Below are 27,431 nucleotides of genomic sequence, written 5' to 3' on the forward strand. Positions count from 1 at the left end.
TCTCATGTCAAAATAATAAAATATATAAATTTTAAAAAGTTGGCCAAACTTCACACAATTTAACACTCAAAAAACCAAATATGCCATCTAATCTAAAATAGAGGGAGCATCCTTCTTCAAATTAGGATACTAGTATTGACTACACCATAAATTTTCTATTACTCGGTTATACTAGTTCCTTTTTTTTTTCTTTCCCTTTGACAGTTTAAATACATATTTGCGTACAACTCGATTATTTTGTTGAGATCGAAATATGCACTAAATACTTTTTGAGAGGTCTCCTTCAAATTGCCGATATGGTTATCAAAATCAACATCAACATTCAGGATTCAAATCCAAGTAATAGTATAAGTCCCTTTAGCTATTGTTCTTGAGAAATGACCTAGTCTGACCCGTTTCTAGGTTTGGCGAATTATAAACAATAATCGAGTCACTACTGTGTCGAATAAGTCTTAATGATGCATCTCTTCCAATGGCGAGACCATCTACTCGTACTTTTGAATCTAGAAGTACCGGTGGAGGGCAAGAAACTACTCAACTCCACACATTTGTAATAGTAACAATGTTATTATTGAAAAGTATAATTAATATCTAGTAAATAAGTTAAGGTGCATAAATTGATTCGGAACATTATCATTGTAAAAAATATTACCGTTATGAACGTTATTGCAAAAGAATAATGTTAAGTGTATTACACCATATACCCCACCATCACCTATGCAACACCAAAACATCACTTTTGAACCCCACAACAAAAGTTTAATTTATAGTTTTTCTTTGAGTGGATGTAATTTGATAAGTTATTAATTCACCCATAACTTTGGATGGTCAGAAAATGACAAGAAAAGGAGACCACCAAAACCTTCCAAAAACCGCATCCACTACAAAAAACATTAGCTTTTCATTTGATTCCAAACAAGTATTCCAAAATTCTTGCCTCTTTATTGAGTTAAATACAAACTGGAAAAGCATTTTTACTAAAGCAAAGAATCTTTCTTGATATATCATATTTAAAAAACTGTACATTTTAGCCGGCTGGGAAGAGTTGATTTTATAGTCAATTATAAATGTTCTTTTAATTATATGATCATTTTCACATGATATCGACAAAAAGATAATATAAGATATCTATAAATGAAATTATTTACCCTCAAAATCGGATAACAATTGAATTTATAAGTGGTTCAAAGGATACGTGGAATAGTTTGACACAAAGCGATAGATTGAATTATAGATGAAGCAAACAATAATAAAGTAAATTCAAACCGTATGACTTGAACAGTTATAACCTTGGAAAATAAGTCTCACCCGAATTGGATGTGATTCAAATGATATCAAATACAGAAGAACAGTAGCTTGCAAAAAGAAAAATAATATTATAATACTTTGGGATGCGTGTTACAATGTGTTTTGCAAACTATCAGACCCCCTTTATATAGTAGGAGAGTCCTACTTTAGGTACAATTCTTTAAAATGTAGAAAATCCCATGATTTTCTAATCATCCGGTCTCTCATTGATACGTGCCGAGATTCCCTCTGATCGATTACGAATATTTCGTCCTTCCGTTATTCGGTGTGATAATGTTTCCTCGAGCTCATTTGGAATTGGGGTCAGTTCTGGAGTCACAGACTCGATAATCTTGAAGATGTATGTTCTAACCTCGTACCTTGGTTCGATGGAACTCGGGGTTGATCTTCAATCCTTTTCGTTTCAGTCCCGATCTGTCATGCAATAGAAGAATCTGACTTTGATCGTATACAGATAGTCCCGTCGTTTTCGGATAGTAAACAATGAGAAACGATATGAGCCATCGATCCTCGTCCCGATACTTCGCGTAAAAAACGACAAAATGGACGAAACGTCTCGTCAGTCACGTCTCAACGGCATTAAATGTTCGTTAGTTGCTGGTCGACCACTGCAGGTTTTGAACCGTCGTTTGAAAACTATAAATACCTCTTCCTTCATTTATTCAAACTTTACATCCAATATTTTCCTACTCTTGCTCTTAAAGAATCTTTGCATTTTCTAGTACTTATACCCAAATTTCTTGAGAGCTTTGTAAGAATTCCCCATTTGTTTGAACTTTTAAGCACACTCTTTTAATTCCTTCTTATTTATCTTTATCCAAAAAATGGCGAAGACTTTTAAAACAGTTCCTCAAAAAGAAACTGCTTCTTCATCACGGCCGGTCGGTGAGGAACGAACGGTGGAGCCTCCTCTTGAGGCATTTATTCCTGGCGGGTGCTCGGTGATCAGCGACTTTAAAGTCGAAAAACCTTCACCTCTTCCGGGCCGGGGTGAAAAGGTATCGAGATATATTTGCTCGATCACCAAAGAGACTCTCCCTACAGCCATAAAGGACTGCAACTGGGATGGAAAAGACGTGGCGGTGCCTTGCCCCGAAGAAGATATCACTACCCACGTTAAGGGATACTTAAGTATTTACACTTATCCCTTTACGCTGGGTCTATTGGACCTGGTGATCATCCAGCTCTGCAAAAGGTACAAGTGTGCCTTGGTAAGATATATCTTCGTTCTGGAGGATAGTTATTCTCCTCCGATTCTTCATGAGTAAGATCGACGGATGCCCATTCATCGTTGACCATCTGATGCGCCTGTACAGTCCCCGATTCTTCCGGGGAAGACTGATTAACTTGCGCACTTGGCCTCTAAAGCCCCGTTCTCGAGCATCGATGAAGATTGAGATCGAGGCTGGCTAGGCTTATTTGTCCGAGTGAGGACCTCAAACCTGATCCCGACCAAGGACATGCCGTTCCTTAAGGAGTAGAACACAAAGCGTAAGTAAAGTTCCATTTTTCTCAAAATTTTATTTTTACTCTCTTTTTATCCTTTCTAATCGATGTTCGGTGTCGATGCAGCTGTTGCTCGGGTTTCGGATGCAGTTCCTCGACTCAAGGAATGGGTTAAGGACATTGTTTCACAGAAAACATATTCTGAGCACACTTGGCGTTAACTTTTGAAGGGCTGGTAGGAGGCTCGTTCTCATGGTAAGATTACTTTCTTGAGTGAGCAACACTCGGGTCCCCTTTGTGCTATTGAGTTCTTACTTTTATTTTCTTTTTTCTTTTATGTCTTTCCAAGGATGTTGCTATTAGGCCTCCATCCGATGATGAGGACGTACCCCCCAAGTCCCCTGCTCCGAGGTAGGGTGATGAGAAGAAAAGGAAGAGGGCCCCGAGTTCCCCGAGCTCGAAAAAGAAGAGAACAAAAGAAGTCTGGTGCTAAAATCTAAAGGTAGCACCAGTGCTCAGGCATCCTCTTTGAACTCACGCCTTCGACTGAGGGATGAGTTAGAAGAAGAAGAAGAAACCTCCGAACTGGTGGCCTATGTGCGGTCAGGGTTTGAGGTACAAGGGGCCTCCGAGTTAGAGAGAGATGGGGCCTATCTGCCTCGAGCCAGGGAGGTAAACGAGGAGATCATGGCCGAGGCCAGTATTGAGGCCATAATCGAGACCGATACGGAGGCCGGGTCGAGGCCAATATTGAGGCCGTGGTCGGGGCCTCTCAGGATGAGGGCGGAGCCTCGAAGGATGTACTCGGTGTGATAGACATCACCGAGTTGCCTTTATTCATTGAATCAATAATCAACGAGGCTCAGGCAGCCAACCCTCTCCTTAGCGAGGGCCCCCATAGGGTGGCAGACCCATTTCACAACTTTTTTGATGGTGTAAACAATACCGCTTTGGAGGACATCACTAGGCTGGGTGACTTACCGATACCAAAAAGAGTCCGTCTTCGGGAACCAGCGGGTTTTTTCGAGTCCGAAACTAATAAGCCAGTTCCCATCTCCAAGTGCAGATCCTAGCTAGAAGTGGACAATTATTATGTCCATTACGGAGGATGCCCAGGTCCTCTTAGCCCCCGTGGGGGTCACAAATTACCTTCTGTGCTTGGTAACCAAAGAGGATCAAGCGAAGATGAACGAGGTGGAAACGCCTTGCTTGTTCAATGAAGCCCAACAGGTGTTAAACCGGATAACTTCGAGTGCCTCTTTATGCCTTTTTTATTATGTACTTAGATTAAGCCATAAAGAATCGTGACCCTTTCCTTTATGTTTGTAAGCCTCGGTGCTCTATCATGAAATTTTTCTCCGATAACGAGAAGAATTAAACAACCACGAGGCCGAGACTCGGGAACCCATCGAGAATTGGATGCTTACAAGCTTTTTAGTGAACAACATGAGGGGTAGGTCAAGAAACTCCAATCTGAGCTGGAGGCGGACCGGAAGGAGCATGCTGACCCGGTCGAGCAGGTAAGAATAGTTTTTAGGGATAGTGACAATGAGTTAGATATAGTGGCTAATGGCCCGAACCCCAGGTGTAACAGAAGCTTGACCAGGTCGGATAGCTTCAGGCAGAGGTAGACGCGGTAAAGGCCGAGGCAGAAGAATGGAAAAAGAACATGGACCACCTGGCCTCAGAAAAGGAGACCGCCTGAGCACAACTGGCTTCGGCTTCGGTTCAACTTCAAGGTTTAAAGGAGAAGTCCTTGGCGTAGGCCAAGAAGATCGGGGAGCTCCAGTCCTAGCTGAACTCGGCCATTTCTGATCAGGAAAATCTGGCCAAGGATCTCAAAACGGTCAAGTTAGAGGCCAAAGTTATTAAAGCTAATGCCGAGGAAATGGTGGCTGTTTATAAGGCCAAAACTGAGGTGACTCATGTCCGGGAAAAGGATATCATTGAGCACGCTAAGTGGCAGTCTTGAAGGAGGCCCTCAAGTAAATTCACTCTCGGGGCTTTGACTTGTCGGCTGAGATCAAGAGTGCCAAAGAGCTCGAAGCCGAGGGCAAAAAACTGGCCTATCCCAAAAATGATGAGGAGTCCGAAGATTTGGGCGAGTCCGAGGGCGGCAGAGATCTCGAAGGTGATGATGTTGCTCCCGACGAAGACCAGGCCACTTAGGCCTTTAAATGTTTTCATTTTTTTGTATTTTTGCTGAGGCCGTTTGGCCTTTGTAAAAACTTTCTTCGGGTTGTTTGGCCCTTGTAAAAAGAAAATTTTGATTATGAATATAAGGCTTTTTCCCTTCAACAACTTTCGAATTTTTTCTTTGCCTTATTTACTTTTATTTGCAAAGATCTAAATGCCTTAGCATGAAATATATGGGTTTTGTTCAGAGACTCGAAGAAACCTTGCCTTCAAATTTATTTCGTTTTAAGGCATTGTGGGGGTTCGATGTGACCGATAGTTTTTCCCCTAAAGTACTTAGACTTTTTTAAGTTGTAGTCTGCCGAGGGTAGCCTTGAGAACTGGTTTAGAAATTTTAAGGCCTTGTTGTCTTTGTTACGGGTCCTCGGACGTCTTTGAGCCGTTTTAATTTGGTCGTGGCCCTTTTAGTTCAGGTGTCGCCCCGAGTTATCCGGGATTGCCTAGGATAACAATCCCTGAGTGGGGATGGCCGTGGCCTTTAAGATTCGGGCGTTTTCTGATAGGTTTTATGCCCCCGAGCTCCGATAGCCCGGGCCATCCGAGTTTGTTTTCGGACAGTAGTCCCTAAGTGGGAGTGATTGTTAGAACTCAGATTAAAGTGGATCTTGGGGTCGATACCTTTAGGGGATCGGATGTAGTAAATTCCTTGAGAAATGTAAGAAAAATTTTAAAAGGACAAAATATTTATCCGCAAGGGAAAGACTTCTTTTTATTCTTTTGTAGAATAGTTATACATGCCTACATGCTTTGTGCTAGGGTTCGCGCAATCTACACGGGCACAATTCATTTGACTGTTTGGCCGTTACAATAGATTCTACCTATTGAGACCCTTACATCATGAAGTTTCTTTCCTTGCTAAAGTCGATATACGAGGGTAATGCCCCCAGTATTCGAGGTTGATCATAGAGAGAAGCCTCGGATGTTGTTGACGCGATCCTTAACACCGATTCATAACGAACCTTCTATTCTAAGTTAGCACGATCCACTGTTGCCTTGTTAAAAACCTTGCCAAAAAACCCATTTTGGACAAAACCGATTCAAGGAAAAAAGAGTGCAACGCGTGCTTTCAGACCTAAAAATCTGTACTGCTTCTTGTTGATTACCTGCATGTGTTAGTTCAAAAATAAGTAAAAAGGAAATGAATGGGGTTGTACCTTAGCAGTAGTATCGCTTTAAGTGAGTTATGTTCTAGTTATTCGGTAACCTTTCACCGTTTATTGCTCCGAGTTTGTACGATCCTTTTCCGGCGATCTCGAGAATTTTGTACGGTCCTTCCCAGTTCGGCCCTAATTCCCTTCGTTCGGGTTCTGGGTGTTTAGTGTGACCTTCCTTTATACTAACTCTTTGATATTGAAATGTCGAAGGCTGGCCCTTCGATTGTAATACCTCTCGATCCGCTATTTTTAGGCAGCCAAATTGAACAAGGGCGGCATCATGACTTTCATCTAATAGCTCCAAGCTCGTACTCATGGCCTCGTCACTTGATTCTTTTGTTGCATATCGAAATCTGATACTTTATATCCTAAGTGGAAGGTCCCCCACACAAGGTTAGACAAGCTACTTACCTCGAACCAGCACAAAATCAACCCGACACCACGTCTTTGCCACGAGTACTCGACTCTGAATGGCCCAAATCTATTCAATTCAATTGCATAATGGAAATAACGCTTCAAGTAAATGATTCTACAATTAAAGTCTAAGCTAATACGTGAAATTATGTAAAATGACCAAAATGCCCCTCGGGCCCATGTCTCGTAATCGGGTGAAATTTACATTTTCAGAAACCTCGTACTCTCACGAGTCTATACATAACAAGAACACTGAAATCGGAGTCCAAATGAACCCTCTCAAATCCTTATTTAAAGGTCTCTTAAACTCAAACCCTAATTACCCATTTTTTCCAAATTTTTCACCACTAATTAGGTCTTTAATCACATAAAAACGAGTTATGAAGTCAAGGATGTTACCTCCAAGTGATTCCTCTTTGTTTTCCTCAAAAACCTCTGTCAAAAGCATCAAACCCGAATGAAAATGGTGAATGAATAGCTCAAATTCGCGAAGGCATCTATTTATATGTTCTGCCCAGGCATTTTCGCATCTGCGACCCTGAGACCGCATCTGCGGTCCCACTTTTGCGGACCAAAGGTCGCACCTGCAACTTTCACTTAAAGACCAGAAACCGCATCTGCGATTACCCTTTCGCAGATGTGCTACCGCTTATGTGGTATTCCTCCCGCATCTGTGGAACCTGAAGACCCTCCCCAGATCCACTTCTGCGGCTCCGCACCTGTGGAACCCAAACCGCCGGTGCGGTTATTACAGAATACCAGTTGTTGCAGCAAACTTCAAACTCCAAATCCTTCCGTCAACCATCTGAATTCATCCCGAGGCCCCCGGGACCTCAACCAAAGGCATCAACATATCCTAAAACCTTATTCAAACTTGTACCAATCTTCAAAACACTTCAAACAACCTCAAAACAACCAAAACACATCGGATTCAAGACTAAGTTTTTAAAATCTTCTGAATTCCGCTTTTGATCAAAATCCCAACCAAACCACGTCCGAATGACCTGCAATTTTGCACATACATCCCAAATGACACTACGGAGCTACTACAACTCTCAGAATTCCATCCCGGCCATCGGATCAAAATCTCACTATTAGACCAAAAATTTCAAAAATTCAACTTTCGGCATTTCAAGCTTAATTATCTACAGACCCCAAAACTCAATCTGAACACACCCCTAAACCCAAAATCACCCAATGGAGCTAAGAAACCATCGGATTTCCATTTCGAGGTCATCTTCACACTGTTCCGACTACGGTCAACTTTCCATTACTTAAGCTCTCATTTAGGGGCTAAGTGTCCCAAAACTCTTCGAAACTCAAAATCGAACATCCCGGCAAATCAAAATAGCATAAATAAACTCGAGGAAAGCAATTAATAGGGGATCAGGGTGTTAATTCTTAAGGCGACCAGCTGGGTTGTCACATCCTCCTACACTTAAACATTCATTTGCCGTCGAACGAGTATAGAGACATACCTGAAGTAGTGAAAAGATGCGGATAACGCCTGCGCATATCCTGCTCGGTCTCCCAGGTCGCCTCCTCGACCAGCTAACCCTGCCTCTGAACCATTACTGATACAATGTTCTTTGACCTCAGTTTTCTAACTTGCCTATCCAATATCACCACTGGCTCCTCAACATAGGATAGATCCTTGTCCAACTGGACTGAACTGAAATCCAACACGTGCAACAGATCAACGTGATACCTCCGGAGCATCGAAACATGAAATACCGGATGAACTCCTACCAAGCTAGGAGGTAAGGTAATCTCATAAGCAACCTCCCCAACATGCCTCAATATCTCAAAAGGGCCAATAAACCTCGGACTCAACTTCCCTTTCTTCACAAATCTCATAACGCCCTTCATAGGCAAAACCCGAAGTAGAACCCGCTCTCCAACCGTATAGGAAACATCATGAACCTTCCGGTCCATGTAACTCTTCTTCTGGACTGGGCTGCATGGAGTCTGTCCTGAATCACCTTAACCTTCTCCAAACCATCCTGAACCAAGTCTATGCCCAATAGTATAGCCTCACCCAGCTCAAACCAACCCACCAGAGATCTGCACTACCTACCGTATAAAGACTCACACGATGCCATCTGAATGCTGGACTGATAGTTGTTGTTGTAAGAAAACTCCGCCAATGGCAAGAATTGATCCCAAGACCCTCCAAACTCAATCACACAAGCACGAAGCATATCCTCAAGAATCTAAATAGTGCGCTCGGACTGTCCGTCCATCTGAGGGTGAAATTATATACTCAACTCTACCCGAGTACCCAACTCATGCTGAACAGCCCTCCAGAACTGTGATGTGAACTGAGTACCTCTATCTGAAATGATGGACACTAGAATACCATGCAGACAAACAATCTCCCGGATATAAATCTCCATCAACCGCTCCGAGGAGTAAGTAGTACACACAGGAATGAAATGAGCGGACTTAGTCAGCCGATCCACAATCACCCAAATAGGATCAAACTTCCTCAAAGTCCGTGGGAGCCTAACTACAAAGTCCATGGTGATCCTCTCCCACTTCCACTCCGAAATCTCTATCTGCTGAAGCAACCCACCCGATCTCTGGTGCTCATACTTCACCTGCTGACAGTTGAGACACCGAGCTATGAATCCAACTATATATTTCTTCATCCGCCTCTACCAATAGTGCTACCTCAAATCCTAATACATCTTCGTGGAACCCAGATGGATGGAATACCGCGAGCTATGGGCCTCCTCCAGAATCAACTCCCGAAGCCCATCAACATTGGGTACGCAAATCCAACCCTGCCTCTTCAATACCCCATCATCGCCAATAGTCACATCTCTAGCATCACCGTGCTGAACTTTGTTCTTGAGGACAAGCAAATGAGGGTCATCATACTGTTGCTCCCTGATATGATCAAATAAGGAAGACCGAGAAACCACGCAAGCTAGAACCCGACTGGGCTCTGAAAGATCCAATCTCACAAACTGGCTGGCTAAGGCCTGGACATCCATCGCCATAGGCCTCTCCGATGCTGGTAAATATGCCAAACTCTCCGCCCAGCAACTCAAGGCATCAGCCACTACATTGGCCTTGCCCGGGTGATACAAAATGGTGATATCATAGTCCTTCAGCAACTCTAACCACCTCATCTGGCACAAATTTAGATCCTTTTGCTTGAACAGGTTCTACAAGCTCCGATGGTCAGTATAAATCTTACAAGGCACACCGTATAAGTAATGGCGCCAAATCTTCAAGGTGTGAACAATGGCAGCTAACTCAAGGTCATGAACAGGGTAGTTCTTCTTATGTATCTTCAATTGTCTGTACGTGTAGGCAATCACCCTACCGCTGCATCAACACCGCTCTGAGTCCAACCCTCGAGGCATCACAATAGACCGTATAAGACCCCAAACCTGTAGGCACTATCAAAATTGGGGCTATGGTCAAAGCTATCTTGAGCTTCTGAAAGCTCGCCTCACACTCCTCCGTCCACTGGAACGGAGCACCCTTCTGGGTCAACCTGGTCATAGGGGCTGCAATCGATGAAAATCCCTCCACAAAACGATGGTAGTAACCTGCCAAACTAAGGAAACTGTGGATCTCGGTAGCTGAGGATGGTCTGGGCCAACTCTGCATGGCCTCTATCTTCTTCGGATCCACCTGAACACCCTCACTCGATACCGCGTAGCCTAAGAATGCCACTGAATCCAACCAAAACTCATATTTCGAGAACTTAGCATATAACTTCTTCTCTCTCAAAGTCTGAAGCACAGTCCTCAGGTGATGCTCATGATCTTCCTGACTCCGGGAATACACCAGAATATCATCAATAAAGACAATGACGAATGAGTAAAGATATGGCTGGAACACACTGTGCATCAAATGCATAAAAGATGCTGGGGCATTGGTCATCCCAAATGACATGACAAGAACTCGTAATGACCATACCGAGTCCTAAAAGCAGTCTTCAGGATATCTGGCTCCCGAATCTTCAACTGATGGTAACTTGAGCGCAAATCAATCTTAGAAAACACTTGTGCGCCCTGAAGCTAGTCAAACAGATCATTAATACGAGGCAAAGGATAGCGGTTCTTCACTGTCACTTTGTTCAACTGGTAATAATCAATACACATACGCATAGAACCATCAATTTTCTTCACAAACAAGATAGGAGCACCCCAAGGTGATACACTGGGCCGAATAAAACCCTTATCAAGCAATTCCTGCAACTGATCCTTCAACTCCTTCAACTCAGGAGGAGCCACACGATATGGAGGAATAGAAATGGGCTGAGTGCTCAACAACAGATCAATGCCAAAATCAATATCTCTATCAGGCAGCATGCCCGGAAGATCAGCTGGAAACACATCGGGAAAATCCCGTACTACTGGGACTGAATCATTTGAAGGGATATCAACACTGACATCTCTCACATAAGCTAAGTACACATCACACCCCTTCTCAACCATACACCGAGCTTTAAGAAAAGAAATAACTCTACTGGGAGTGTGATCTAAAGTACCCTTCCACTTAACACGCGGTATACCTGGCATAGCCAGCGTCACGGTTTTGGCATGATAATCAAGAATAGCATAATGGGGCGACAACCAGTCCATGCCCCAGATAATGTCAAAATCTACCATGCTGAGCAACAATAAATTGGCTCTGGTCTAAAAACCACTAAGAGCAACCAAACACGACCGATAAACTCGGTCCACAACAAGAGAATCTCCCACAGGAGTAGAAACATAAACATGGGAACTCAAAGAATCCCGAGGTACACCCAAATATGGAGCAAAATAAGAATACACATAAGAGTAAGTAGATCCTGGATCGAATAGAACCGATGCATCTCTATGGAAAACCAATATAATACTTGTGATGACGGAATCGAAGGCAACAGCCTCGGTACGGGTAGGAAGGGCATAGTATCTGGCCTGGCCTCCCCCTCTAGGGCGACCTCTACCTCCCCGATCTCCACCTCTAGCTGGCTGAGTAGGTGGGGTAGCAACTGGAGCTGTAATCATAGCCTGTGAACTCTGCGGGGCACGCTGTGGCTGAGAAGTCTGTAGAGGTGGACTCCTCCCAAGTCTAGGGAAATCCCTCACCACATGGAATGTGTCACCATACTCAAAAAAGCTTTGGGAGGAAGTGGCGGCTATGACTGGCTCGGACCAGGTCTGCTGGATTGACCACTAAAAGCACCCCGCGCAGGAGGCGCGCTAGAAACCGAAGGTACATAATAAGGCTCCTGAGGCCTAGGAGGAGTTGGAGCACTACTGGTTGTTGGAAGAGCTGAATAAATAGGAAGACTCATATAACCCCTACCATGACGACATGCAGCTAGGCTACGGGCACCAGAATAATGGCCCGACTTTCGAGACCTCCTGGCCTCCCTCTCCTCTCTCTTCCTAGCATGCATACCCTCAATCCTCCTAGAAATTCTCACCACATACTAATAAGAAATATCCATCTCCAACTCACAAGCCATGCTAGACCTGATGCTGGGAATAAGGCCCTTAATAAACCGGCGAACTCTCTCACGAACAATAGAAACTAAGGTTGGTGCATGCCTAGCCAAACTGGTGTAACATACAGCATACTATAGGACAGTCATAGTACCCTAGCGCAAATGCTCAAACTCTATGCGCCATGCGTCCCTAAGGCTTTGAGGAACATACTCTCTCAGGAACAGATCTGAAAACTGAGTCCAAGTCAGTGAAGCAGCCTCATCCGGACTGTCTAACTTATAGGTGCGCCACCACTCATAGGCGGCTCCTCGAAGCTGGAAAGTAGTGAAGGAAACCCCGCTCGATCCTGATATACCCATGGTACGGAGAATGCCATAGCTCTTATCTAGTAATCCCAAAGCATCTTCCGATGCTAGACCACTGAATACATGAGGCTTGTACTTCTTGAACCTCTCAAGCCTCAGCTGCTCCTCCTCAAAAACCGCTGCCCTGTCCTCGGGATGAACTGGCACTACAGGCGGTCCAGGAATAATCTCAGGGACCTGCTCAATATGCACTCGCTGCTTAAGAGTGCGGGCGGCGGGAGTCTGTGATCCTCCCCCGATCTGAGATGTGGTTGCAGCAAGGGGAAGCAACCCTACCTAAGCTAAGGTGGTGTACATGCTCATGAACTGCGCCAAAGTCTCCTGAAGGGCTGGAGTAGTAGTAGCAGTAGGTGTATCAGGTGCCTGGACTCCTGCTGGAACTGCGGGTGGTACCTCGGCGGCAGCTCACGCAGGTGCTCTGGCTGCACCATGTGCGCGCCCTCGGCCTCTACCCCGGCCTCTGATGACTACTGTAGGGGCCGCGGGTGCCTGATCATCTCGGGTAGCTCGTGTCCTCACCATCTATGAGAGAATAGAAGACAGAAGTTTAGAATTGTGATGTAAAAATATTGCACGACAAGGAATCAAATGAAGTGGAAATTTTCCTAACAGTTACATAGCCTCTCGTAGATAAGTACAGATGTCTCCGTATCAATCAACGAGACTCTAATAAACTAGCTTGTGATCCATGACTCCTATGAACCTAGAGCACTGATACCAACTTGTCACGACCCCGGTTCGCCCTCCGTGAACCATCGTGACAGCACCTAGTCTCTACGACTAGGTAAGCCTAAATGCGGAAGAAAACCAAAATTTATGGGGGTAAAACATTTTAAAACAGTAATAAAGTAATAACAGTGTTTAAATGTGCCACTCGGAATACACCATGTTTAACTCTCACTATCCAATACATAGATCCAAGACCCCGAAGCCACGAATCACAAGCTAAGATCAATATTACATAGCTCTAACTCTGGAATGTCTAATAAGAACAGAAAAATACAAAAGGGCTAAATACTAAAAGCAGGAATAGAAAGGGACTTCTCGGTCTACGGACGTGGCAGATGTACCTCGAAGTCTCTAGAGCAGTCGCCTCCTCAAGGATGATAGGCCTGAGTAGTGGTACCTGGATCTGCACATGAAAAATATGCGCAGAAGGGACATGAGTGCACCACAGCGGTACTCAGTAAGTGCCAAGCCTAACCTCGATTGGGTAGTGACGAGGAAAGGTCAGGGCCCTACTGAGGTTAAATAAATATAAAGATGACATGATAAGGTAAGCAGTACAATTGAAAATCTACAGTAAGGATCTATGCAGGTTAATAAGAGTACAATAACGGAAACAAAAATAAAGGAAAACACCGGGAAATAACACTCATAACCAGGATGATAGCCGGAGATCTATTGGTATCCCGAGGATCTCTTGGTATCCTCAATTATATGCTAGGGATCTCTTAGTATCTCGAGGATCTCTTGGTATCCTCAATATACGTATCAGGGATCTCTTGGTACCCCGAGGATCTCTTAGTATCCTCAATATATGTGCCAGGGATCTCTTAGTACCCCGAGGATCTCTTGGTATCCTCAATTATATGTTAGGTATCTCTTAGTATCCTGAGGATCTCTTAGTATCCTCAACATACGTGCCAGGGATCTCTTGATATCCCGCACCTCAGTTTAGATCATAAATATGTACAGGGGATCTCCCGGGATGTCATCCCATAGCCCCAAAGTAAAAACACATAGTAGCAATACAAGAATACCCAATTAAGCTAAATTCTATACCAAGTAAACAGTTAATTCTAGCCTAACATGCTTCACGTAATGCAATTAAGGCAGTTTAGGCAAATAGGCAATTAAGTCGACTAAACATGCTTTCCTAAACTAGTAACAGACTAAATACGCAAGTAGAATAAAACAGGAAAAAAGAACTCAATTGAAATACTTAAGGAAAAATCAGATTTTCAATAATTAGCTCAAGTATGCGCTCGTCACCTCACGTACAAGGCGTTTCAATTATCAAATATATCATATCCTAAGGGGAAGGTCCCCCACACAAGGTTAGACAAGCCACTTACCTCGAACCAGCTCAAAATCAACCCGACACCACGTCTTTGCCACAAGTACTCGACTCCAAATGGCCCAAATCTATTCAATTTATTTGCATAATGTAAATAAGGCTTCAACTAACTAATTCTACAATTAAAGTCTAAGCTAATACGCGAAATTATGTAAAATGACCAAAATGCCCCTCGGGCCCACGTCTCGTAATCGGGTGAAATTTACATTTTCAGAAACCTCATACTCTTACGAGCTATACATAATAAGAACACTGAAATTGGAGTCCAAATGACCCCTTAAATCCTCATTTAAAGGTCTCTTAAACTCAAGCCCTAATTACCCATTTTTTCCAAATATTTCACCACTAATTAGGTCTTTAATCACATAAAAATGAGTTATGAAGTCAAGGATATTACCTCCAAGTGATTCGCCTTTGTTTTCCTCTAAAACCTCTCTCAAAAGCTTCAAACCTGGATGAAAATGGTGAAAGAATAGCTCAAATTTGCGAAGGCAACTATTTATATGTTCTGCCCAGACATTTTCGCATCTGCGGCCCAGATGCGGTCCCGCTTTTGCGGACCAAAGGTCGCACCTGCGATTTTCACTTAAAGACCAGAAACCGTATCTGCGATTACCTTTTTGCAGATGCGCCACCGCTTCTACGGTATTCCTCCTGCATCTGCGGAACCTGAAGACTCTCCCCAGATTCGCTTCTGCAATGGCTCCGCCGCTTCTGCAGCCCCGCACCTGCGGAACCCAAACCGCAAGTGCGGTTATGACAGAAGACCAACTACTGCAACAAACTTCAAACTCCAAATCCTTCCATCAACCATCCGAATTTATCCCGAGGCCTCTGGGACCTCAACCAAAGGCATCAACATATCCTAAAACCTTATTCAAACTTGTACCAATCTTCAAAACACTTCAAACAACCTCAAAACAACCAAAACACAATGGATTCAAGCCTAAGTTTCTAAAATCTTCCGAATTCTGTTTTTGATCAAAAACCCAACCAAACCACGTCCAAATGACCTGTAATTTTGCGCACACATCCCAAATTACACTACGGAGCTACTGTAATTCCGACCCTCGGATCAAAATCTCACTATCGGACCGAAAACTTCAAAAATTTAACGTTCGACATTTCATGCTTAAAATACCTACGGACCACCAAAACTCAATCCGAACATTCCCCTAAGCTCTCATTTAGGGGAAAACAGTTAATAGGGGATCAGGGCATTAATTCTTAAGACGACCGGCCGGGTCGTCACAAATGATCTCTTCTCTTTCTCACTTCTACTTCACAATTCACTTTACAACTCGAGCAAGTGCTCTAAATGTTCAATTATCGCTTATACTTTCACAATTCACTTCACAACTCGAGCCAATGCTCTAAAGGTTCAATTATCACTTATACTTTCACGATTCACTACACAACTCGAGCCAATGCTCTAAAGGTTCAATTATCACTTATACTTTCACATTTCACTACACAACTCGAGCCAATGCTCCTCAATGTTCATAGGCCACAATTCCTTCCACAAACTTTACACAACAAATAGAAATCTTCACCAAGGCATGAATAATACAACGAAGTCATGAAAATCACAATATAAGACTCACGGGCATGCTAGACACCAACATATAGATACTCGTCACCATGCCTATACATCGTACTCCACAATTACCACATAGAAAATAGGACTCGACTCCTAATCCCTAAAGCTAAAGTTAGACCAAACACTTACCTCGATGCCCCGAACACAATTCACGTTTCAATTATAGCTTTACCCCTTGGTTCCACCACCAATTCGCTCGTATCTAGTCACAAGTTACTTAATTACATCAATAAACACTAAATGAATCAATTCTAATGTATGAAAATGAGTTTTCCAAAGTTTTATCCAAAAAGTCAAAATCGCCTCCGGGCCCACATGGTAAAAACCCGAGGTTCGAACCAAAACCTGATTACCCATTCCCCCACGAACCCAAATATGTAATTTGTTTTGAAATCGAACCTCAAATCGAGGTCCGAATCCCTATTTTTTTGAAAAACCTAGGTTCTACCCAAAACACCCAATTTCCTCCATGAAAATCATTGATTTTGAGTTGAAATCATGTTAGAAGATGTTAATGATTGAAGGAAATGAGTTAAAATCGACTTACAATCGATTTTGAAGAAGAGTTGTTCTTGAAAAATCGCCCTAGGGAGTTTGTGTTTTGAAAAGATGTGAAAATAGGTTAAAAATTCGTCTAAATATAAAAGTTGCAGGTTGCAAATGTGGGAAATGCGAACAGGGGTTCACAATTGCGAACCCCGACCTCTACTAGGTTGGAAATTGCGAAACAACTCTCGCATTTGCGAGATGGGAAATGCGACTACAGCATTGCATTTGCGACTCAAGGCTGAAACAGGGGAGTTTCGTATTTGCAATCAGCCACTCACATTTGCGATATCGCATTTGCGAGCCAGGCTTCGCATGCAGGATTGCTATGCACAACTGAAAATCTGCAATTTTTCTAAGTCCAAAATACACCCCGTGGCCTATCCAAAACTCACCCGAGCCCTTGGAGTTCCAAACCAAACATACACACAACCTCAAAAACATCCTACGAACTTATTCGTGTAATCAAATCACCAAAATAACATCATGAGCATCGAATTAAACCTCAAAACCAATGAAATTTCTCAAAATTTCTTTAAACATCAAGTTTTGCATTTAAGGTCCGAACCACATCAAATGGATTCCGTTTTTACCAAACTATACCGACAACACATATAAATCATATTGAACCTATACCCGGCGCTGGAACCAACATACGGGCCTGATACTATCAAGTTTTAACCAAAATTCATTTCCAAACCTCATAAATAATTTCAGAAAATAATTTTCTTTAAAAATTCATTTCTCGGGCTTGAGACCTCGGAAATCGATTTCGGGCATATGGATAAGTCCCATATATTCCTACGGACCCTCCGGGACTGTCAAATCACGGGTCTGGGTCTGTTTACCCAAAACGTTTACCGAAGTAAAATTAATTCATTTTATAGTCAAAATTTATCATTTTTCATAGATTTTCACATATAGGCTTTCCGGCTACGGGCCCGGGCTGCGCACACAAATTGAGGTGATGCTAAAAGAGGTTTTAAAGGCCTCGAAATGCAGAATTTTATTTTAAAACAAGAAAAAGTCATCACATTCTCCACCTCTAAAACAACCGTTCGTCCTCGAACGGACAAAAGAGGGAAGTACTTGAGTCGGGAAAAATGGGGATAACGGCTCCGCATATCGTACTCGGACTCCCAGGTCGATGCCTTAGCAGGTTGACCTCTCCACTAAACATGAATAGAAGGAAAACTCTTCGATCTCAACTGACGAACCTGCCGGTCTAAAATAGCTACCGGCTCCTCCTCATAAGCAAGTCCTTGTCCAACTGGGCAGTGTTGAAATCTAATACGTGGGATGGATCGTCGTGATATTTCCAAAGCATGGACACATGAAACACTGGATGCACGACTGATATGCTCGGTAGCAACGCAAGTCTATAAGCCACCTCTCCTACTCGATCAAGAATCTCAAACGGGCCGATGAACCTAGGGCTAAGCTTGCCCTTCTTCCCAAATCTCATCACGCCCTTCATAGGCGACACTCGAAGCAATACCCGCTCTCCGACCATGAATGCCAAATCACGAACCTTGCGGTCGGCATAACTCTTTTGCCTAGACTGAGCTGTACGAAGCCTATCCTGAATGATCCTAACCTTGTCCAAGGCATCCTGAACCAGATTCGTACCCAATAACCGAGCCTCCCTGTTACAAACCATATCCACATGTGTTAGTTTATGCCATATATTAGTTAACATAAATCCAAGAAGGAATTATCTTTGAGATGATAAGAAGTCAATCCTATTGGTCTTAAGTGATACAAGAGTGTATAAGGGTGATTAACAAGTATTAGAAGTTAAATGAATCAATGATGTTGTAACTCGTATTTTTAGGTAAATCTAGCTGTGCTTAATACACTCAAGAGGTCATGTATTAAGGTATTTTAATAATATAATATCCGTATCATAAGTCTTGAAGTCAAACGAATTATGAAACAAAAGTCGACAAAAGTTGTCGCAACTTAGGTTCATAATTTTACTGAAACATTATGTCAAATGTTTCTAATCTTTTCTCCTAATTTACAAGGAATTACGGGGTGATATACCAATCAAATTAAATATCTATGAGTATAGTTTCCAAAGTATTAAACCGTTCATCGATATGATCTCGGAGTAGAGAGATATTTGCATTTTCGCGAGACTGCGCCAAACACCTCTCTATGGGGCCCACTAAGGCGGTTTAAGATATTTGGACCTATATAGGATGCCTCCAACCCGTTTTAAGTCATTTCTTCTCACTATGTTCAGACCTTAGAACCCTAGGAACATCCTCTCAAGGTTCTCTCAAGATTCAAGACCCAAAAAGGGGCAAACAACACAAATCAAGTGTCGGGAATTCCGTGGCGCTAGTAAGTCTCTTGTTCTTCTTGTTGTTGCTCATTTTTGTGTCGTTCCAGCTCATGTGGGAGGTTGTTTTAAAGGGTTTATGTTCTGTAAATACTCCCTCATGTTCTTAATATCAATCCTAGGTGATTTCAAGCCTTCTAAAGTGATTCTAGTGCCGAAAAACACTAATTGATCGCTAGTTTCGCTTTTTTGTTGTTGTGGCAGCATTGGAGGGATATTTCATGGAAATTTAAGGTCAAATTGGAGTTGTTCTTTCTGTATAAAGGTAAGGAACCTCTTTATCTATATGTATTTAAGATTATCCAAGTTGCGGCTAAGCCATTGAAGCTAGAACTTGTGAAATATATATTGAAAGGCTTGGTAGTAATGTTATTGTTTTGTGGACTGTTTTGCGTTGCTGTTAGACTGCGTATTTTACTACTGTTTTGTAGAGTTTTGGAGGAGGAAGGGTGTGGAGAAACACCATATATATTTAGGGTTGTGGGATGATAGTTAATCGTAACATTTCTGGGTCGTTTGACACGACTACGGTGGTCGTCGTATGTATGGAGTGATTAGGCTGTGTGTGGACTATTTTGGGAGGCTCAATATGTTTATTATTGATGTTGTTTGGGCTGTTTGGTGACTGTTTGAATGGTGTGAAGTCATATATATAGGGGAGGTGCTGTCCGTTTCATCGTAAAATAGGTTGTGGTCGATATATAATAGTTATGACGCTTAAATGATAACGATAGTATCGTTTCTTTTATTGTAGACTAAGGAATTTTGACAATTGCATAGCTTGAGATTGGGGCAGTATATACAAGGTATGTGAGGCTATCCCTTTCCTTCTTTTGCATGACTCCTATTGTACATAATGTAATGAACGAGCTTCCAAGATACTCTACTCTTAGAAGCTAGCAGTACTTACATTTTTTTCCCTCTTATGGAACGATTGATGTTAATGTTGCTTCTCTTATTCTTATGTTATCAATTTTGTTGGTACTTCCTGATTCTTATTAGGTTCATAGTGATGAGTTAGTCCTAATAATGTGTACAGAGGATACCGACCTTACGTCACTCTGAAAGGTTTAGAATATGATTCCATGAGTCAAGCATGCATTATATATATGTATCTATTTTACTCTACCGAGCCATGCTATAGTTGGCTGGGTACGGCACCTATTGTGCAACCATTGATTAGTTGGATTTTACCGAGCTCCACATGGCCGGGTACGATTCTACCGAGCCTTATGATGGCCGAGTACGTTTTTTACCGAGCCTATTATGGCCGGGTACGATATGATGATGATGATGCCCACAGAGGCGAATGTTTTAAAGGTTTATGTATTTATACATATGTATCATGCATTTCATGTCAGTAGCCCTCAAAGGTACTAAGATGTTACATGTTGTATATTCTCTATCCTTGCTTACATTACTGATCGTATTTATGGTTCCATGCCTTACATACTCAGTACTTTATTCGTACTGACGTCCTTTTATTTGTGGATGCTACATGTCGTGCTGCAGGTCCTGATAGACAGGCAGGTGCAACTCCCCCACCACAGTAGGCTGTCCAGTTCAGCGGTGATTGGCGAGATCCCTTCTCCGGACTTGCCTTGGTATGCATTTTTGTTATAGACATTATGGGTATGTCGGGGCCCTGTTCCGGCTATGTTGCAGCACTTATGTTCATTTAGAGGCTCATAGACAAGTGTCGACTCATGTATAGTTTGGTATGCCTTGTCGGCTGGTTTTTGTTGTATAGTCTTTCATGGTAGCGTGGTAGCTCATACCTTATATGTAGTTTCTTGATTGTCTGGTCATCCCCTGCTATATATGTTCATGCCGTCATATTTTATTGCTGGTTGTCCATGATCTAGGTCTACCATTTATATTGATCTCGTCAGCCCTAAAAGATAATAAAGAAGGTTAGATGAAATGTACGTTGGTGCTTGGCAAGTATGGTCGGGTGCTAGTCATGCCCCTCCAGTTTGGGTCGTGACACCCCCCCGGCTCAAACCATCCAACCGAAGACCGACACCGCCTACCATATAAAGCCTTATACGGAGCCATCTGAATACTCGACTGGTTGTTGTAGGCAAACTCTGCTAAAGGCAAAAACAGATCCCACGAGCCTCCAAATTCAATGATACAAGCTCAGAGCATATCCTCCAAAAATCTAAATAGTCCGCTCAGACTGAGCGTGCGTCTGAGGATGAAACGCTGTGCTCAACTCAACCCGTGTGCCCAATTCTCGCTAACCTGCTCTCCAAAAATGGGAGGTAAACTGCGTACCTCGATCTAAAATGATAGACTCGGGCACACCATGAAGACAAACAATCTCCCAGATATAGATCTCAGCTAACCTCTCGGAAGAGTAGGAGACCGCCACAGGAATGAAATGTGCTGACTTGGTCAGCCTATCAACAATAACCCATACTGCATCGAACTTCCTCTGAGTCTGTGGAAGTCCAACAAACGAAGTCCATAGTGATACGCTCCCACTTCCACTCAGGAATCTCAATCTTCTAGAACAAACCACTGGGCATGTGATGCTCGTACTTAACCTGCTGACAATTCAAACACCGAGCCACATATGCAACAATATCCTCCTTCATTCTCGAAGCCCATCCACATTAGGCACACAAACTCGACCTACAATCTCAAAAGTCCATCATCACCTAAGGTAACCTGCTTGGCACCTCCGTGCTGCACCGTGTCTCTAAGGACATACAAATGGGAATCATCATACTGCCGATCACGGATAAGATCCAATAAAGAAGAACGAGCGACCGCGCAAGATAACACACGACTGGGCTCAGAAACATCCAACCTAACGAACTGATTGGCCAAAGCCTGAACATCCAAAGCAAGAGGTCTCTCACCGACCGGAATATAAGCAAGACTGCTCATACTGGCTGACTTCCTACTCAAAGCATTGGCCACCACATTGGCCTTTCCCGGATGATATAAGATGGTGATATCATAGTCTTTCAACAACTCCAACCACCTTCTCTACCTCAAATTCAACTCCTTTTACTTGAACAAATACTGAAGACTCTTGTGATCCGTGAACACCTCACATGCCACGCCATACAGATAATGCCTCCAAATCTTCAACGCGTGAATAATGGCTGCTAACTCCAAATCATGAACTAGATAGTTCTTTTCATGAATCTTCAATTGTCGCGAAGCATAGTCAATGACCTTGCCATCCTGCATCACACAATAAACTATATAAGGCCCTAAGCCTGTGGGAAAAACCAACACTGGTGCCGTAGTCAAATCTATCTTGAGCTTCTGAAAGTTCGCCTCACACTCATCCGACCATCTGAACTGGGCACCCTTCTGGGTCAACCTGGTCATTGGGGTTGCGATAGATGAAAACCCCTCCGCAAACCGATGATAGTAGCCTGCCAACCCCAAGAAACTCCGAATCTCTGTAGCTGATGCTGGTCTAGGCTAGTTCTTGACTGCCTCAATCTTCTTCGGATCAACCTGAATACCCTCTATCGATACAACATGACCCAGGAATGCAACTGTACTCAACCAGAACTCACACTTCGAAAACTTAGCATACAACTGACTATCCCTCAAAGTCGGAAGAACCACCCTAAGATGTTGCTCGTGCTCCTCCCGGCTGTGGGAATAGATCAAAGTATAATCAATGAAAACTATTACAAATGAATCCAAATAAGGCCAGAATACCCGGTTCATCAAATCCATAAAGTTGTTGGGGCATTTGTCAACCCGAATGACATCACCAAGAACTCATAATGCCCGTACCAAGTGCGAAAAGGTGTCTTAGGGACATCAGATGCCATAATCCTCAACTGTAGCTAGATCTCAAGTCAATCTTCAAAAATACCTTGGCACCCGGAAGCTGATCAAACAAATCATCAATCCTCGGCAATGGATACTTATTCTTGATTGTAACCTTGTTCAACTGCCGGTAATCAATACACATTCTCATCGATCCGTCCTTCTTCTTAATAAACAACACCGACGCACCCCAAGGTGAAACACTCGGCCTAATGAAACCCTTCTCAACAAAGTCTTGCAACTGCTCCTTCAACTCTTTCAACTCAGGCGGGGACATACGATACGGCGGGATAGAAATGGGCTGAGTGCCTAGAGCCAAATCAATGCAAAATTCAATATCCATGTCGGGTGGCATACCCGGCAGGTTTGAAGGGAATACCTCAGGAAACTCACGAACAATGGGCACAGAATCAATAGAAGGAACCTCAGCACTAGAATCACGAACATATGCCAAATAGGCCAAACACCCCTTTTCGACCATATGCCGAGCCTTCACATAAGAGATAACACTATGGGTAGAATGACCAGGAGTCCCTCTCCCCTCTAAATGAGGTAAACCCAGTAAGGCTAAGGTTACAGTCTTGGCATGACAGTCCAAGATAGCGTGGTAAGGTGATAACCAGTCCATCCCCAATATGACACCAAAATCAACCATATCCAGAAGAAGCAAATCTACATGAGTCTCAAGACCCCCAATCACAACTATACATGAACGATAGACTCGATCTATCACAATAGAATCATCCACCGGTGTAGACACATAAACAGGAGCACTCAAGAAATCACTAGGCATGACCAGATACGGTGCAAAATAAGATGATGCATACGAGTATGTAGACCCTGGATCAAATAACACTGAAGCATCTCTTTCACAAACCAGAACCGTACCTGTAATAACTGCATCGGAAGCCTTAGCCTCAGGCCCGGCTAGAAGAGCATAACATCGGGGCTGGGCCCTACCACCCTGAACTACATCTCTGGGATGGCCTGCTGTTGGCTGGCCTCTACCTCTAGTAGCCTGAGCACCACCTCTAATACCTCTACCTCCACCTCTAGCACCTCTACCCCTACCTCTAGCTGGCTGGGCGGGCTGTGGAACACCTGGTGCCTGAACCATGGCACGGAAACCCTGATGCTAAGAGCTACTCGGTGCTCGAGGGCAAAACCTAGCAATGTGACCCATATCATCACAAGTGTAACAAGCTCTCGGCTGCTGAGACTACTGACCCTGACGACCTGAATGACCACCCCGAAAACTCTAAAGCGGCGGTGCACTGATAAGGGCTGGTGGTGCACTGTAGGACTGCTAATCAGAATACTGCATCTGAGGACCACGGCCACCTGAAGCACCATGAGAAACCTGAAGTGCTGACTGAAAAGGCCTAGGAGGATGGCCTATACCATATGAATCCATACCTCCAGACGAGGTACGACTGAATCGGCCTGAATTACGGGGCCTCTTGTCCGACCCATGACCACCTCCCTGTGATAAAACCATCTACACTCTCCGGGCCACATTGGCCGCCTCCTGGAAAGATATCTCACTCCCAGTCTCCCTAGCCATCTGAAGATGAATCGGCTGAATAAGTCCATCAATGAACCTCCTCACTCTCTCTCTCTCTCTCGGTGGGAAGTATGATAATAACATGACGAGCCACGTCGATGAATCTGGTCTCATACTGGGTAACAGTCATAGAACCCTGCTGGAGACGCTCAAACTGCCTCTAATAGGCCTCTCTCTGAGTGATGGGGAGAAACTTCTCCAGAAATAGCTGAGTAAACTGCTCCCAAGTCAAAGCTGGTGATCCGGTTGGTCTAGCCAAACAGTAATCCCTCCACCAAGTCTTGGCAGATCTAGACAAGCAAAAAGTAGCAAAATCGACCCCATTGGTCTCAGCTATCCCTATGTTCGTGAGAACCTCATGACAACTGTCTAGATAATCCTGGGGATCCTCAGAAGATGCACCGCTAAAAGTAGTAGTGAAAAGCTTGGTGAACCTGTCCAACCTCCACAAAGCATCGGCAGACATAGCTGCTCCATCACCGGTCTGAGCTACCACACTCGGCTGAACTACTCCAACTGGCTAAACTACTGAAGTTTGGAACTGAGGAGCTACCTGCTCCGGAGTGCAAGTAGCAGGAGTCTGGGCTGCTCCTCCAGCCTGAGAGACGGCTGGTGCTACAGGAAGCAAACCTGCCTGGGTGACACTCTCCATAAGGTCCACTAGACGGACCAGAGCATCCTGGAGAATTGGGGTAGCAATAAACCCCTCTGGGACCTGAGCTGGGCCCACCGAAACTGTCGGGGCTGGAACCTCATCATTAATATCAACCTGAGGCTCCACTGCTGGTGCTGTTGCCCGACGCTGAGCTCTGCCCCTACCTCGGCCTCTAGCTCGGCCTCGCCCTCTGCCCCTCGTGGGAGCTGCTGTTGGGGGCTCAGGCTGCTGGTCAGTGGATGAGGGGAAGCGCGTGTTCTCGCCATCTGCGAAAGAACAGAGTAGAGATTCAATTAGCATTGAGAACAAACCGCACGACAAGAAATAATAAATGTGAAGTTTTTCCTAACTCTGTAGCCTCTGGGGGATAAATACAAACATCTCTGTACCGATCCCTTAGACTCTACTAAGCTTGTCTATGAAGTGTGAGACCCATGTAACCTAGAGCTCTAATACCAGCTTGTCAGGACCCAGATTTCCCACCCTCGGGAGTCATGATGGTGCCTACTAATGTGAGCTAGGTAAGCCAATCCTTTTAACCCAATTACTTCATTACCTGTTTATTTCTTTTTAACAAACATAAGGCGATAATGTATAAACAGTGGAAATTTAAATTAAGCGGAGGAAAACAATTAAATATCCGAAATCTGTATCTATTACAATTACTTAAGCCTTAATCACCCAAAACCTGGTATCACAGTTGTGAGCACGTGATTTTTGTTTCGCACGACAATCGCTCCAAAAAAGAAATAAAAAATAATAATTGGCCCTGCTGTACAATTTTTGGATTTTTGTGCGGCACCTTGTTGATTTATTTGTGACTTCGGCCCATTTTTATTTATTTACTTTATTAAAATAAAATTCAAAAAAAATATGTGTCCTGCATAATTCGAATCGTAATCCGGTCGTTAAATAGAAAATCATGAATAAGCATCTTCGTCCGTGATTTTATTTTGTTTGACTTTACCTGTTTTGAAATATTTTAGTGTGTGTGCAAATAATTGTATTGAGTGTGTATTTAATTTTAATTTGATTTTTTGGCTTAGTTTTGTTTTAAAATAAATAAGAAAAAGGAAATAAATAAAAAAAATATATATAGAAAGGACCCCTTCCCTTCCGGACTTGGGCCAATTTTAACAAAATTGGCCCAAACAAACAGCCCAAAACCCAGGCCTGCCCGGTCCAGACCACCTGATGCCCAGAGAATCCAAACGACGTCGTTTTGGTACAGGTTGATCTGGGCCGTTGATCTCAAATTGATCAACGGCCAAGATCAATTCCCCATAACCCACCAATAAACCCGACCCGGCTCACCCGGACCGACCCCAACCCTTTACCCTTGAAACGACACCGTTCCACTTAAGCTATCAGATCCAGACCGTAGATCTAGATTGATCTAACGGTCGAGATCAATCCACCCATTAACTATATAAGACCATAATCTTACCCTGCCCCCCTATCTGAACCCCAGCCTTCGTCTCCAAACAAACAGCCCTAAAACCCTAGCCGCCCCTGCGTACTTTCGCCATGAAAGCCGGCGGCATGGATGCCGGTGACCTTGCCCTGAACACCATAGAACCCCCTCACCACCCTGAACATAGACCTGTTAACCGTTTAGTTCGAATCACCCTCCAGGTCCTCGAATCTTCATTTGAAGATTCGAGTTGAAACTCGATCTACACCAACCAACCCCAGCTTCACACCAGACACTCCCCAGACCTTCCTCGTGACTAAACCATACTTGGTTTGGTCCGAATCTGATCAGGGAAGCCTGAATCCCAGATCTAAGTTTTGAAAGTTTTGTGTTCCTTCATCACTGGCCCATGCCAGTCCGAGCCAAAGAGATTAAGGTCTAATGGACCTTAATCGAAGTGTTTCTCATCTGAGAAACACTTCGATTAAAGTCCGTTCAGCCTTAGGAAAGGTCTGTCCAAATCCGGGTTCAAACTTTTAACTTTTCAAGTTTAAGGTGAGTCTGCTTTCTTTTCCTTTATTTGTTTTTAGTCCGTGTGATTTGTTTTAAAAGACTGTTCATATTTGTTTTAATTTTATCAACTTTTGTTTGTCCACTTTGTTTGAACCTCTGTGTTTGTCTGAATCCCTCCCCTCCTATTCTGATAAGGCATGTGTATTGGTTGTATTCCAAATTTGTACTGACTAACTGATTCCTCGAAGTACAATTCTGTTTTAATCAGTATAAGTCGAGTCATGTGTCCCATACTTCTGAATGTCTGGTTTTTGGCTACGATTGTGTATGTTAATGCTAATATAGTCGAGTCGACATGAGTCGTCAATTAGTTTCAACTGTCTGAGCATAGTAAATCGATTTGCTTCTGTTGAACATTTGTTGAATCAATTAAGAACCAATTTTGTTTACTTATAGCTGTTGATTTGGATCAGTAATGTAAAAGGGATGTTTGGTTTAAATGCTGAATTGGAGGGCATGTGCACTCTTGCACAGCATGTGCATTGGTGCACCTCATGTGCTTT

The sequence above is a fragment of the Nicotiana tabacum genome, chromosome 18 (genome assembly GCF_000715075.1).
Source record: "Nicotiana tabacum cultivar K326 chromosome 18, ASM71507v2, whole genome shotgun sequence".
Taxonomy (NCBI): domain Eukaryota; kingdom Viridiplantae; phylum Streptophyta; class Magnoliopsida; order Solanales; family Solanaceae; genus Nicotiana; species Nicotiana tabacum.